The following is a 15714-nucleotide window of genomic DNA, read 5'->3' on the forward strand; positions in this document are numbered from 1 at the left end:
CACTAGATGGATTCAGCGGACCCTGGCTGCTCCTAATGAGCATTACCATTACAAACTAGAGTTAAAAAAGATGTGTGATATACATTACTTTTTTTTGATTAAAAAAAAATGTGGAGGTTCCTGACATAGCATTGTGGATGTTTTCACAAGTATATTATAGTAATGGTTCAACATTCTAACCATTTAGAAACATTCTAAATACTCAGAAAACTTTGCGTTCTTGAACAGTCAATTTAAACATAATGATGTCTTTGAATACCAGAGGGCAAAATAACCAATACAAAACTAGACTGTTGTATATCCCTAATAATTTCTAATCATGTTCAGTAGACTTTCCTGAGTTGGTAATAAGTGCTCAAGAGTTCCCCCCAAATTAGGTTCAGACCATAAGCAATTGATTTGTTATGCATATGATCTTACTCTCTTAGGCAGCATATGTGTTTGCCTTCAACGTTTGCTAAATATGAAGGGGGACTTTTGAAAGAAGTATTATTTAATTTGAAACTAAATGAAATGAAATATCATGTGCTTTGGAAATTAGGTATACACAAGCAACACACTCTAGTTAAAGAAAGAAATTTGAAATTTTACAATATTTTAAATATTTATATGAGCTGTATGATAACACAGAATTATGGAAGTAGATGAAAGAAAATCATTGTAATCATTGGACAAAAGAGTGATCATTCATGGAGGTCTTGATGAGATGTATTCCCTCCCACCTTTTATTACGGACTTTGGTGATACAATTAAATTTAGCATATTGTTTTTCTCAGATGTTTGGGCTACACATAAATTAACATGGATGGATGTTGCACAATGTGTTTTGTGGTGAAACTATTTAGAGGTATACATGAACCCTCCAGTGGAAGGCATGCAAACAGAGGTGGCAATATCTGCCTTGTCAACATTGCCATACAGAAGTGAGTTATTGTATCTGAGTAAAATTTGATTTGAAAAAATAAATATAATGGTGGATCATCTTAAAATAGATGCAAAATGAGTATGTATATGGCATGGAAAAAATTGGAGATCGTTTTTAAATAAACTAGGAATTTATGTGGATGGAATATAGATGGTGTTTAAAAGGTTGTGAAATAAACTGATGTATAATTAGAACCACTTGACAGATTATATCTCTGTGGAGGATACATGATTATTTAACAATTATACAAAAATCTGACCCATGACAAAGAATTGACAAACTTGCTTGAAAAATATCCAATCTACTACATCAAGGAGCTTCAATGAGCTTATTCTCAGAATTTAGGATGAATCAGTTGACCATTGGAGAATTCATGGATGCTTGGGACAAAGGTCTGTAGCATGAACTGCATCACTGTAATTTATGTTTGAGTGCAGAATGTGTTCAATCCTAAAGATCAGACATCTTGCATTTTTTTAAAAAGTTGGTGAAGATATTATTTTCAGGAATAGTATTCTTATATTGAGAGTTTATCAGAAGATGAGCTATCGTCCTTATGTAGAAAAGGCACAATAAACTAGATTTACATAGCCAGTGTTACATTTTTTAGACTCACTAAGAAAATATTGAATGGATGGTTTTGAGAATGTTGAAGGGAAGAGAAGTTCTTCTGTTTTATACTCCCACTCTGAAATGTTGCACCATATAAAACCACACTTATTGTGCCAGAACCAGACTAAGTAGTCAGAGGATACACGTGTGATATGCAATGTTGGGTACAGAAGTTGATAGTAGCTAAACAGCTTTCACTAAAAGTTTGGAATATCAAAAATGTGGCTGGTTTAATATGCTTTACTACATACATTGAGGAGGTTAAAAAAGCTTGCCTACAAGAAATGTGTCCTAACTCAAAAGGATTCCCTAACACAAATACATACAGGCTAAAAGAAAATACAATATTACTAACAATTCTCAAAAAGATTGTAAACCCAATACAAGCAGACCAGATTCAAATTGAGATCTGATGCATATGTAGGCTTGGCTGCCTCCCATTTCGGGATATTAGCAACAGCTCAGTTATTGTTTGACAGTTATTGGTGGACAGAGTTCAGAAAAGATGCAAGAACATTTATGGCACATTGTCAACATGTTTGCAAATTACAGTGCATCACACATGAAAGCCTAAAGAGACACCTGTATGTAGGGAAACCTTTCCATGTGAATGCATGTACATGCATCACATAGGACAGTTGACTGCTATGCATAAATACAAAAACCTGTTAACTGTAAAGGACTCTCCTGCACACATTTCCTCAATCTTTCCTGAAAGGAAAGGTGATATTTAGAGAGAAGTGTTATCACGCTGGTAATATAACCAGCATTTCTCAAATCCATTACATATGCTGTTTCATAGTATAGATGAAAGAGCAAATTGCTATTATTAAACAAGTCCTACTAAATGCATCATTTCCTATGCAGATAACTAGATAAAAAGAGATACAGACTGAATTTCATACAATAAAGGCAGAAGTCTGCGTTATATAGAATTTACATGACAATGAGGACATCAGTCCTCTGTACAGATAACTGGTACAAGTCATAAAATGTGTGGGGTCAAGTATAGCTGTCCTCCCAGAACTGCCTCTCAAACAAGCAACAGATCAAGTATCTGTCACTTGACACCAGCTACAGATGATTGCTCCCCAGTATCAAAGTAAGAGGACTCATCCTCTTACGCAACATGGAGGGAAGGCAAGAAAACAAACAATGTTAATGAGGAAAGAAAAGAATCGTTCAGATTTAACTCTCTCATTGACACAGAAATGCAGACATTTCCTAAACGAGATAAAGGCATACATTTTTCACATGTCAGGAAATCAGGTTTTGGAATAGAAAATGGAAAATATTTTGTTGGGACTATAAAAGAGAATAGAAATTCTGTTATTTTAACTACAACTCTCTTTTACCCTTTTTCTTGATAAATCTCACAATTCTTTGTATACCTTTGATGGTACCCAGTGATTTCATACAGTGAGGGACATTCAATATTTGTTGTAACCCACTATCCAACATGTTCCCCAAATATTTGAGCACTGGAGTTTGTATAATTGCACCAATCCTAAAATTAGTTGGAAAGGGTGTTTAGTGGGTTGAACGAAATATAGAGTACCCCTCAATGTTTTTTCCCAGAAATGAAGTCACATACAAACAACCGCCTTTGACCACTGGGAACATTTTTATTCCTGCAGCAACACATCTTAAAATAATCTAGTACATTGGGCCACATCAGCTATTCCACAAGCACTACACAAGTAGGAAGTGCATTAGAGTGTCTATAAACCAATAAGGATTCTTCCACTTCCGATAGGACACTTCTGGACATGTCAGTAGAGAACATAAAGTGGGCCATCTACACAACTCAGTTATAGATGAGTCAAGAATGTTCTCCTCTGGTTGTGCCTATGTCAAATACAAATACATAGTAAGGGATGAACTTAAAAGCTTAAGCAAGATGTTTTGGTAAATCTGGAGGATGACATAGAGAAGACATGGTTGAACATGATGTTTGTAAGACATTTTGACACATTCAAATTTTATAAACATAACTAAGTGCAGAGGTTAAACAAAAGGCAGTGCACACTGTATTATCATTCTCAGACTAATATCAAACTAATCTACTGAATTTAAAGCATAGTGTCCACATGTGACACTAGGCCCCCATCATGAAGGTCTGTACTGTAGTGATATATCTGTTAATATGCTGTTCTTTTCACTGAGCAGCAATTGCAGTCTCATCCCACAATTCTGTGACAATAACCAGGATATTTGTGATCAAAACTGAAATGTATTCAAACAAACAAGAATTAAAGCTGGGCCTCTTACTTTATGCAGTGAAAATCATCACAATAAGATACTGATTTCTTTCAAAATTAAAATTGTACTGCACGTGAACATCTCCTTTGGAGGTAATAAACATATGTAGTCATACCATATCAATAAAATATATTTTAATGTTTTAAAACTAAATAGTACAATACCACTTGTACTCAGCATCCTCAAGTCTTTGAGAACCTTGCTGCTTATCTGTCAATATAATCCAAGCTTTCTCACCAATTCAAGCACTTGGTATTTTACGACAACATATTAAGCGCTTTGTTTTCCCAAATATCACAAACAAGTGTAAGTATCAAAGAAGGCTTATCTGAGTTATAGTGTGCAAACTGAATACAAATCAATTTCCCCCATACATATGTGAGTTGCTAATATGTGTATGAAATTTAAATATAGTCTTATAATTAATTGCCTCAGAATTATACAGGTTTGGGTTAAGGAACCACAGTTATTAATTCAGGATGAACAGAATATTGATTCAACCACCCAACCTAGCAAAGAGGTTAAGTGATTTCCTGGAGCAGAATTGAGTACCCCTTCCATTTTATTTCCTAAACCGGATCAAACCAGATCACAGTGTGCAACGTCAAGTGGAAGCAGTGAATGACATTTACATTAGTGTCATGTTTTTGTGGGAGTGGAAGTGACAACATTAATCTTGCTCTCATTCCCAAATTCCCATGGCTTTCACAGATCACATATTAGGCATTTCTTCATTAGGCTATGTTGCGGAGCACAGCCCATTGTTGAATTTATCTGGAAAAATACTTTCTGTACAATTGAATTGATTTACAAAGAACTGTACTTAGGTTGCACAGATGTGCTGTCAGTTTTACACTGCACACACAGCTCTAAAACCTATTTTTGGGTTGGATTGAAATGACATCTGACTCGGTTTTAAATGCAGTGAAAATGCACTGATCATTTCACATTACAGTGTCAATGTATATATGTGGTATGCTTCCAGACTGAATTTGAAAAACCTACCATCTACTCACCCCAAAATCCAGTCGGGGAGAATATCCATACATATGCAAGCTATATAGACAACGTCTTCATTATATTTAACAGACACACATCATGTTTGCGAACAGCTTAATTCACAATTTATTTGATGAATTTTGTGCACAACCACAGTAAGGACATGATTCATTTTTTTGCCTTACTAATAGTGGTAATGGAGGGGGCAGTATCCACATATGTATACCAAAAACCTGCCGATAGGAATGCACTAGTGTCAAACAACAGCTACCACCCCACACATCTGCAGGATAATCTCACATGGGTCCAGTACCATCAGTATAGAAGAAATTGATATAACCTGCGATATTAAGATCAACAGTTCAAAGAATGTAATAGAGGCATGTGTCTATCCCAGAAGAAAGTTGTTACTCTAACAAGAGAGCTAAATATATTCCACAGAAAAATTACTCTAAGTCAGCACAGCGGACTACAAACACCAAATCAACAAATTACAGTGGTGCTTAGTTATTTGCCATTGGGGTGAAAAATGAAAAAAGAGATACAAAAATGGGGCAAAGCCTAAATGTGGAAAATGCTTAAATACCACAACCAAGGTTTGCTATAAAAAAAAAACGTAAGCATTTGATGGGCTCCATGGTACACGATTACCAGAGTGGTAATGTTGAATTAGATCACCAACAACCACAAAGGTCCATTCTGAGGCCTTCTGGACATACCCCTTGTGGATCATGCTCAGATTGTACTCAAAACTATCATAGCATTGATATAGGATGCCATAAACTGTGGGTCTAAAAACATTTCACAAATTGTAATTCCACTCACATAAATATGTGCCCATATGAACTACAATATATAGGAATGACAAGTAGACCACTTAAACAATCAATTACAGTAGCACACCCTGTATACACGAAAAAAGGAAATTAACCAGTGGTTGAACTTTTATTGTGGGAATGCCACACTGGAAACCAATTGAGGTGGCGATTCCTGAAAAATAAACAGGCTACTTTTTAAAAGGGAGCAATGCTGGATTTTCAGATTACAAATAGATAGCTGTGTCTTAATCAATTGATACCATAGCAAAGTCTTGCCACCTTACACTAAAATTAATCCACACATCTGCAAGAAAATCACAGGATGTGTCAAACCAATACCAACAAAATTGGTTGTTCATTTAAACAGTTGATGTAATTTATTATCACTTATAAGAACACATTTTCGCACTTGTTAGAGATGAGCATAAGACCGGCCATCTTTATAAAAAATATCAACAATTGCTTAAAGACTCAGAGTTGAAAGAATATGATAATAAAATAATTTCTTTTATGATACTAGTTCCCGCCCCCCACAAAACTACACATTTCGAAACATGTCTCCACAAAAAATTAGGTCTTTTTAATAAACTTTGATTGCCCCTTGATGTCTGAAGCAATGCCACTAGAGAGAAATACTCAAGCTAGATGACTTGAGCCATTACTGTTGTCTTGACACCCTCTATTTATTTATGCTAATGTCATGATGCTCATGGCATGACATCATCTCGCACATGTACAATGCCATTGCATCATCACGTTGATGTGCAAAAATGTATGGGAAGCGCTGGGACAGCTAAACACTAACAGAAAGTAATGTGCTGGCATCCTGGGCTGTCCAAAAGAAGAAAAAAAAGGAAAATACAGTTACTTGACTTTTCTAACAAATACATGGTGCAAAATGTTTTCCTCTCATGGTGCATGCATTTATCTGTTTCTCCATTTGCTCTGCACTCTCCACTTCTGCCACTTCCATGCGCTTTTCCCCTCCCCCTCTCCCATGTACTTGTGCGTTCTAACTGTCACTGGGCCTAGTAAAATCGTTGTTTGTTCTCCCCTGTTCCCCTCCCTTGCCTTGTTGCGCTCTGAAACACTTGTGTATGAGCACAATAGAAATAAATATCAATATCAATATCTGACCAAACACTTATGGGAAAATAAATGCTATTTCTCGAAATGGACAGTGCTTTACATCGGTAAATAGCAAACTTGCTTGTAAGACAGTTTTTCTTCACTCATAATTGAGAGTGTTTTATGTATGTAGATGGTAATTTTGTTCCATTCTGAACCGAGGGTATTTTACATCCACAGATGGAGAACTTCCACTATTGATGCTCATGGCCTCAAAGTAAGAGAGGCGGGATAAAAAACAATTAAATAACTTGAATTATATCCTTAAATAGAGATTAATCTTTGGTTTAAATCCATTTTTCAATTGATGCACAAGACCGAAAAAACAATGGCGGTGATTAAAAAAACAATTAAGTAACAAATATACCAGACAAAATAACACCAAGAAATGATGAATTTGAATCTTAAATCCATCCACACCTGATATTCGAATTCTAAGTAAATGCAATTTAATATGAAACAATGCTTAGATCAGGGGCATGCAATGTGTTGTAATCTTTCTCTACAGAACACTCAACAACCAGAACAACCAGAACTCGTTGACTGTCTGAAGAGAGATAAGCCATTGTAGTTGCTCTGCTATCCCCTTTTAGATAAGTGGCACACCATTGCTGCCTTGGTACAACTTTAACATTGTATCTAGTGAAAGCTTGGTTGTTCATATAGAAATACTAGTCAGGTAGTAGGGATAGTTCTCTTAACATAAGTTTACAATCAAAGGCGATCCTTCTATATGCATGTTAATATATATCCTTCCAGACCACCCCCTCCTGGAATTTAACATAATTATGGTTCTAGTGGGTACTTATACTTTCATTTGTGGATTCTCATTCTCACTTTGGAATAATCCTTTCAGCTCTTAGGATCAGCCATGACCCTCACAGCGCTTAGGTAATCTTCCAGTCAGCTAGGCCCACCCTGTTATTCTTCCATGAAATTAGAACTGCCTCAGGTACCCTACTCTTCTGGTCCCCTTTTGGACATGGCCCATCCCTATTCCACATATTACCCAGGGTCAGCACTCATCTGCTTGGAATAGGAGTCCTCCCTTGAGTAGCCCTTATGAAATCCCAGCTCTTCACTTAGCCGTTCTCAAATTAATTCCAATATTGACATTCTCTTTGTGGACCCTATTTATGATCTGTGTTATTCCCACACTTTGTCATCGATGACCTTGCCCATTTTATTTGGTCAAGTCTTTCTATTATTCTTCATCTTAGTGATTTTCCTGGCTGACTGCCATCATTGGCACACTTAAAAGTCAGACACTTCTAAAACCCCACAAGTTTCAATGGATGTTCATATTTCTGTTCATATGTGTGAATATTAAAAAAGAAATTGGGGTCTGATTTTCTTGCTATACTTTTGAAAGGAAAATCAGATATTATTTTATATTTAATCAGAGAAACATGACACATTGATAAAGTATGGATTTCTGTAATCCCCTGACCAGATAGATGGGTGGTTATGGGAAATGAATTTGTGGAGTTAATTTTGATAAATTATCAATATTAATAATGTTGGTGACTTTTAATAAATGTATAGACATATGGCATTCTAATTCTAGTAGACTGATTAGAAAGAGAGGAATTCCACAATAGCAACTGACTCTTCCCCTTGATCCTGCGTAGTATATTTTCAGAGTGAGCTTAAAGAATCATTTTTGTATGGCACCAGAAAATGCTACAACGTAACATTGCCACAGCTACAGTGAAAACTCTTGAGTTCTCATACATGTAAACTGTGATGTATTGTAAAGTCCACCACATTGCTGTAAACATTGTACAATAATAAAACAGTTGTTGGAAACAATACACTGTTTTCATAGGTCTGTTCCACCTCCTTTACATAAAATACATGTTCTCATTACAGGAGAACTTTATATAAAGTTATGGTTAATCTGGATTCTCCTGATGTAAAGCAGGGAAACTGCATAGGCATGCCATTCAAAACATCACAATAACCTATAAAACTACAAAAACCTCCAATTGACTTTTCTCATTTAAAATGAATATTTCAATAACGCAGGCCCTGTTCTTTTGCTGCTTTCTCACATTTCTGAAATATTCGGGCCTTTTACTTTGTTCATGCAGTTCCATGATTTGCAAGATCTAAACGTTCAATATTTCCTTCTTTTGATTTAAAGTGATTCAAAACCTAGTCTCTGCGCCAGTTCACATAAGTATTGCTGATATTTGCAAAACTCTATCCCATTTGTGGGTTGTTGTTTCTTGAAGCAGCAAGTAACTCTGTGTATCCCATAAGCACACCCATGTTGTGGTAGCTGCCAGAAAGCACATATAATGAAGGAAACAATGCATTATTCTAGCATCTATGGCCCACCTTATCTCTACTTTCTCCTCTAACTTTCATTGTTATGTGGATGACACTCACCTCTCCTTCAGGATCCCCCGAGCCTCCTCTTCTCTCTCGCTCATTCCTGACTGTCTATCAGGAATGGTGAGCTTCCAACGATCTCTGCCTTAACGCCAGTAAGACTCAGATCCTTCTCATTGGGACCCCTCGTCCTGGTTTCCCTCTCTCACTCTGGCCGCCCTCCTGGGGCACTCTTCCTTTGCCTTCCTGCGAGGCAAAACACCTTGCTGTCACCTTCTACTCACCTCCCTCCTTCTCTCCTCACATCACAGACCTTGCCAAGAAGGATCACTACAAGCTGCACCTCCTCAGAGTTATTCTTCCCTTTCTCACTTTCCCCCAGAAGCTCACTGTCTCTAGAGCCCTGGTTCTTTCTAGGCTGGACTACTGCACCAGCCTCTTTCTCAGTCTGCCTTGCTCTACTCTCCACCCTTTGCAACTAATCCAGGACAGGACTGCAAGACTTGTCCTTGGCCTCAAGGCATGGGACCGTGGCTCCCCATCCCTGAAATCTCTCCACTAGCTCCCAGTGGCTGCAAGGATTAAGTTCAAGACTCTCTGCATTGTCCACAAGGCTTTCGAGGCCAGGGCCCTCACTACATCCAACTCTCTATTCCTAAACATCTTCCTTCTCAGCCACCTCCAAATCTCTGAGAGTCAGACGCTTATCCAAGAAGAGAGTAGGGGGTAGAGCTCTCTCCTTTGTAGGTGCCTCCATCTGGAATGGCCTCCCTGCTCCTCAAAACCTGAGCCACACCACCAAGTTCCAGAAGCTGCTCTAGAACTTCCATTTTGCTTCTGATTTCTCTCTCTCTCTCTCTCTCTCTCTCTCTCTCTCTCTCTCACTCTCTCTCTCTCTCCCCCCTGCTGATGGACCTATCTGCTGCGGTGACTGGTTGCATGGCTACCATCTGAGTCTCACCGGTACCAGGCACCAAAGGCCAGTAGCCCCTCCACTGCCTCCAGGCCGACTCGGCACTGAGGGGCTGTATCTGAAACCCTACAGTCCCCTGCCCTCTTGCACTTACCCACTTACCCATTGCTGCTCTAAGAGCACTTTCCCCCTCCCCTCCCATTCACACTTCCCCTCTACCCCCTGCACTTTTGCGTATTGCATTTGCACAATCTGAATGACACAAGGCCTAGTAAGATCGTTGTTTTGTCCTCCCTCTGTCTTCCCTGCCTTGTCTTGTCACGCCTAGAAACACCTGTGTACATGCGCCTTATAAATGACTTATAATATCATATCATATATCATCTCTCCACTTGAATGTTGAGGCAGTCTCCATGTCTCTTAATTCCTTCTACAGAATAACTATGAAAACCGATATGATACAGCTTATTATCACTGCCAGAGAATGGTATCATCTGGATGCTTCCAATCCCATGTATTTGTTTTACATTTTACCAATTTTCAGAGAAGCTGCAGCAATTCCAAACTAGCTTTATATTCAAAATGGGAAGCCCAAGAGGGAAAGTCCCACCAAGGGAAAATACTCTTCTTAATGGTAGCTGGTCGTGCCATATGCTTCAGGTATGCCAGCATCCTGAACAATGAAGTCCAATGAATGCAACAAAAGACATGTTCGTACAAGTGGCAGTCCTTATAGATCAAGATTCACACACAACACTTCACACATATTCACAATCTATACTTTCAAAGTATACCAGTTAATGGCTGAATATGCAAAGGTGAACTCATTAATGACGTATATACATGTGGTTCAGCCATACATTGGCTGCAATCATACATATAGCTATGCATGACAAACCCTCCAATCAGAGCACTAGAATGCAGAGGTAAGCCCACTCTGTGTAGAACAGCAATGTATAAAGGCTTCGTATGGGGCCTTGCATAATAGCCCATGTGGCACAAGGGCATTTAACTACTTTACAACTATGTGTTGGCATCCTTCTAGTAAAGTGTTTAGCGATCACAAGAATGCACCCCTATCAGCTGTTACCATGTTCACCAGACTTCACCATGAGTGCTGTGCGCATGGAGAATTCCCCAAAGTCATTCTACCTCATTTGTTTAAATGCTGCATGCTGTAATGAGCCCATGGAAATTGGTAGCCTGATAAATGTCACCAGTGTGGTCACATGTTGTGATATCAATGTCCAGCTGGCACTGTAAGTCACCAGTACAACTGCTGCTGTCTCTGAGGTTGCCTTACCTCCAGAAATGCAATACTGTGCCCAACAACACAACTGAGTCATTCTAAGAAACATCGGACATGCAGAATACCTGGACAGGTTGGTTCTTGGAAGCATGCATACGTGATCAGACAGCATTAGCAGAGTCTTTTAAAAGCTCTACCTTTTATAGAAATCCCTTCATATCTGCCAAAATCTACTAGTTGTCTAGCACATATTTTGTTCAACTTTGGATTTGGAATATTAACTCTTCTTTGAACTATGAGCACTGGATTTTTGCCTTTGTTTTAAATCATTGTAGTCGTAGGAATTCTGTTGTTTTACACTTTTTTTCAGACGCTGAAATTCACGGTGACCATTAATGCAACACTGAATTGAAAAAAGTACTCTGAATTGAAAGCAAAGACATTTCAGTGATATTTATTTTTTGTAAATGTGACATGCAGCTTATTAATACAATTGTAATTTCTGTCAGTGTGGCATTGTTTTCAAACAGTCCTTGACATGCGAAAATGTGATTCATGGAAGACCCATAATCTAGGCATTTATTTATACGTACCTCTCTGGTCACCTTCCTCACTCTAAGGAGAACATATGTATTTATACTATGATGACAAAAACAGAAGGGGCCTCATTACAAGCATGCTGTTAAAAAATGGGAAATACTGGCATGCCGGTGCTACTGTGTCCGTGTAGCACTGCTGCCAGAATTAACGGTTGATTCCGAGGATAGCACAGGCATTTCACCGGAACTTCGCCAAACATGCAGACCAACTAAAATAAAGGTTATCAGAGAGAGGGTACCCGAGGAAACTAGTAAGGGATTATTTGAAAAGGGCAAGGAACACAAGTAGGGAAGTATGTTTGACCCCGCATGATAAGACCCGGGATGACAGGCTAGTGTGACTAATCACTTTTAACCCGATAAGCAACGAAATAAAGAAGATCTTTAAACGAAACTGGAATCTAGTAAAACAACCAGGTACTCTTTAAAAACAAAAAACTGTTTGCTTTCAAAACAAGTCAAAATCTTAAACAAAAGCTGCTACACACATATAAGGAGGTTGGGAAAGACCAGTCAGCTCTTAATCAATGGGGATTACCGCCCGTAACCTGGCATTACAAGTGTGGGAACTGTGTGGCATGCCCCATGACTGAAACGATGCATGAATTTAAATATGGGACAACATGCTGGAAGTTAAGAAACCATATTAACTGTTTATCAACATTTTTTACTTACATTATCAAACGCCCATGCGATTTGATATATATCGGTAAAACCACCCAGGAGATGAGGTTGAGGATATACGAACAAAGGTCATGCATACACAACAGAGTGGCAGATAACCCATTAGTGGACCATTTTGTGCGACTAAATGATAAGGACACAGACCTGAAATTACAGTCTATCAAACCACGAGCCAGAGCTGGAGTCATGGCAGCAACACTCCATCGAATAGAGCAGTGCTGGATATACACTTTGGATACTGTCCGGCGGGGAATTAATGTAGCCGTAGAGTGGAATCACCTCATCACTAAAGGGTAAAGAGGAAAGAATTTGTGATATTACAGCAGGGTTTGTGCACATTAGCAACTATATGAGCACATACGTATGATGGAGTAATATATGGGTAAATATCCCATGGGACAAAATAAGCATCACTCAATTTCCCGTTAGTGAGCATAAAGAATGTCGTGTGCCCATCATTAACTGTATGAGCGCACAAACACACATTGCAAAAACACCTAGAACGAGGATATAAGCATTATTAATCCATCATTGAATAGATTAAACACCCCCATTTACGAGATGGCAAATTGACAACACCACAACTTGGGCAACATGTGACAGAAGGGGTGGCGCAGGCTGTTATGTGTGAATAATAATCAATTTTTAACGAAAAGTGGTCAGAGTGGGACAAACATTCAAAAGACCTAGCTAGGTCACCATGACAACCGACCACCAGAGTGAAGTGATAGCATATATGTGTATCTGGACTAGAGATAAAAATGTTTATCTAACATGTACCCAAAAATCACTCCGTTTTGGATTAACAAAAGCTTTTTGAAACAGTTAATTAAAAATGATAAAACACCAAACATACGCAGTGTTCCCTGTCCCCTTTCTATGTTCATGGAACCTAGAATAGGAGGTTACTTATACGTACAGCAAAGATGGACGCGCCCAGATCTTATGTGGAAAACGCTGTCAGTCGCAAGGGAATGAATGAAGGTAAGGAAAGCAAGAATTTATGGGGGATGGAAATATTGTCCCATACAGATAGGGTAGCGTGCATCTGTCCACGAATGAAGTTTGTGAACCAAAAGGTTTTTGTAAACACGCCGTTGGAAGTGCGGCTCGAGTAGTAAAGACATATGTAAAGAATATGGTGCATTTTGACAACGTAAAGAGGCTCTGGGAAGTTTAAAGGAAGCTCATAGGAAGCTTTTAAATTCTTAGTGACGCTTTTGAAAGTGTGTCGCAAGTAAAAAGCACATAAACAACACGGAGCATGTTGAACACGTAAATAAGGCTCTGGGCAATTGTTGTAACATTTAAGAATGAACAGGAAGTAGGGGTGTCAGTCAATATAATGTCTACTGGAGGACCCTGCCTAGTACACACCGTAAAAGAGTGCAGGTAACCCTTTAAGGGATGGCAATACTGATGAGAGCAAAGGAATCTTTTTAAATTGTTAGTGATGCTTTTGAAAGTACGGCGCGAGTAAAAAATAACACAGAGCATGTTGAACACGTAAAAAGGCTCTGGCCAATTGTTGTAACATTTAAGAATGAATGGAAAGTAGGGGTGTCCGTCCATATAATGTCGAGTTGAGGAGCCCGCCTAGTACACATTGTAAAAAGACTGCAGGTAACCCTTTAAGGGATGGTAATACTGATGAGAGCTGCTTTTTTGCAGCCCACTGGCACTACAAATGAGTGAAACATTGAATAATAACAGCAGACGATGAAATACGGTGGAAAGGACTATCGTAAAAGGATCATAATTAAGAAATAGCAATTCGAGATCTAGGAGGCGAGACCCATGGGTAAGTCTATTAATATATTTTATCGTACACACCCATGTGGTTAAGACTAATACCATAAAAGGTATAGACGATTTTCTAAACAAAATCTCCCTTTATAGGAGACATAAATTGCATGAACGCGCCGTAGTATGTGAACAACTTTACCAGACCCTAGAAGCAATTCAACTAGGATTTGGGACCACGTAAACCACAGTCACAGTGTATGTAAGTACACAACCTTTTGTACCTATACGAATAATAATACATTTTGCAATCGAGGTTGAAAAGCTGGAAACTTAGAACTATTGGTAAATGACGCACGTTTTTTCTGTTCTTTTTGGTCTTTATAGGCCAAGATATAGGAACATACCAAAACAGGAGAGTCTAGGAAGGATAGGAAGGATCTATTCCATGGCATCTACACACCCTCCAGAATGGCCCTAGGAGGTGAGTGTGATGTATATAACTACTAGATGAGTTATTTGTACACAATAATAGTGAATTAAAATGATGTGGATGGCAATGCAGATGACGAGAGTGTGTATTGTTTTGTAGATGGTGTGGCTCACCCCAAGATATTGGAAGCAAGACATCATGGTTTTCTCGCTTTGCATCCTGATGAAGGTTGAAGCAACAAAGGGGCAAAACTATTAGTGCCCAATATAGATAACCGTTACACGTGTCGACCGAAACTACTGTCTGTAATGGGAATAGACAGAATCTGACACTTGTGTTAGAGAAAGGCTCGAAATACTGTGGGGAATTGTTTGTAATTTTTGGGTGGTGATTTACGAAATGTCACCCTGTTAAAATTTGAAGAGAGATGATGTATATGTGATTTTTAGTATGAATGTGGAATGGAAAAATGTAATTGAGTCAGAGAAGAATTTTATTAAATAGTGGATGTATTGGGAGTAAATATAAATTGAAAACTGTATTTTCTGTACTTTTATATTGTTGTAATAAGAATGTTTCTGAGAAATAAATAAGAGAGTAAGGGAATATTGTTGTCATCCAAAATCCACTGGTCCATATTGTATTCTGTTCCTGCATGCATGTGACATTGGGTGGGGTAGCAAATTTAGTGTTATGAGTCAGCAAAAGGGGAACTGGAACCCAGTTATATAGGGCAGCGGGGCCTGAGATACTTAGGGCGACAGAGATAACAGTAAATTCTGAGATACATGGGGAATGCTTAGTAGTGGCAACAGGCTCTGATATACATGGGGCACACATAATAATGGCGACAGGCTCTGATATACATGGGAAATGCATTATAGTGGCGTTCATCAGAGACGTGATTGATGCCTGTGTGCTAGTGGCATGTATATCATGCTCCGAGATGAGCGCTGGCTTGAGGCTGGTAGAGGGGGTGAGGTGGCCAGTAGTGAGGGAGGACCCTGTGCCT

At 38.6% G+C, this 15714-nt stretch overlaps 1 protein-coding gene across 2 annotated transcripts in view; it reads right to left on the bottom strand.

The window, feature by feature from the left end:
• SYK (spleen associated tyrosine kinase) overlaps positions 1–15714 on the bottom strand; it is a 556773-nt gene that overhangs the window by 536323 nt on the left and 4736 nt on the right. The window contains exon 2 of one of the 2 annotated variants that reach the window (XM_069625645.1): positions 12671–12812. The exons of the other annotated variant lie outside the window; for it this stretch is intronic. The gene's annotated coding sequence lies outside the window, so the exon portion shown is untranslated. The remainder of the gene's footprint in view (positions 1–12670; positions 12813–15714) is intronic. 2 annotated transcript variants of the gene reach the window in all.

Source organism: Ambystoma mexicanum, chromosome 6p, assembly GCF_040938575.1.
Source record: "Ambystoma mexicanum isolate Mex_15411 chromosome 6p, UKY_AmexF1_1, whole genome shotgun sequence".
Classification (NCBI taxonomy): domain Eukaryota; kingdom Metazoa; phylum Chordata; class Amphibia; order Caudata; family Ambystomatidae; genus Ambystoma; species Ambystoma mexicanum.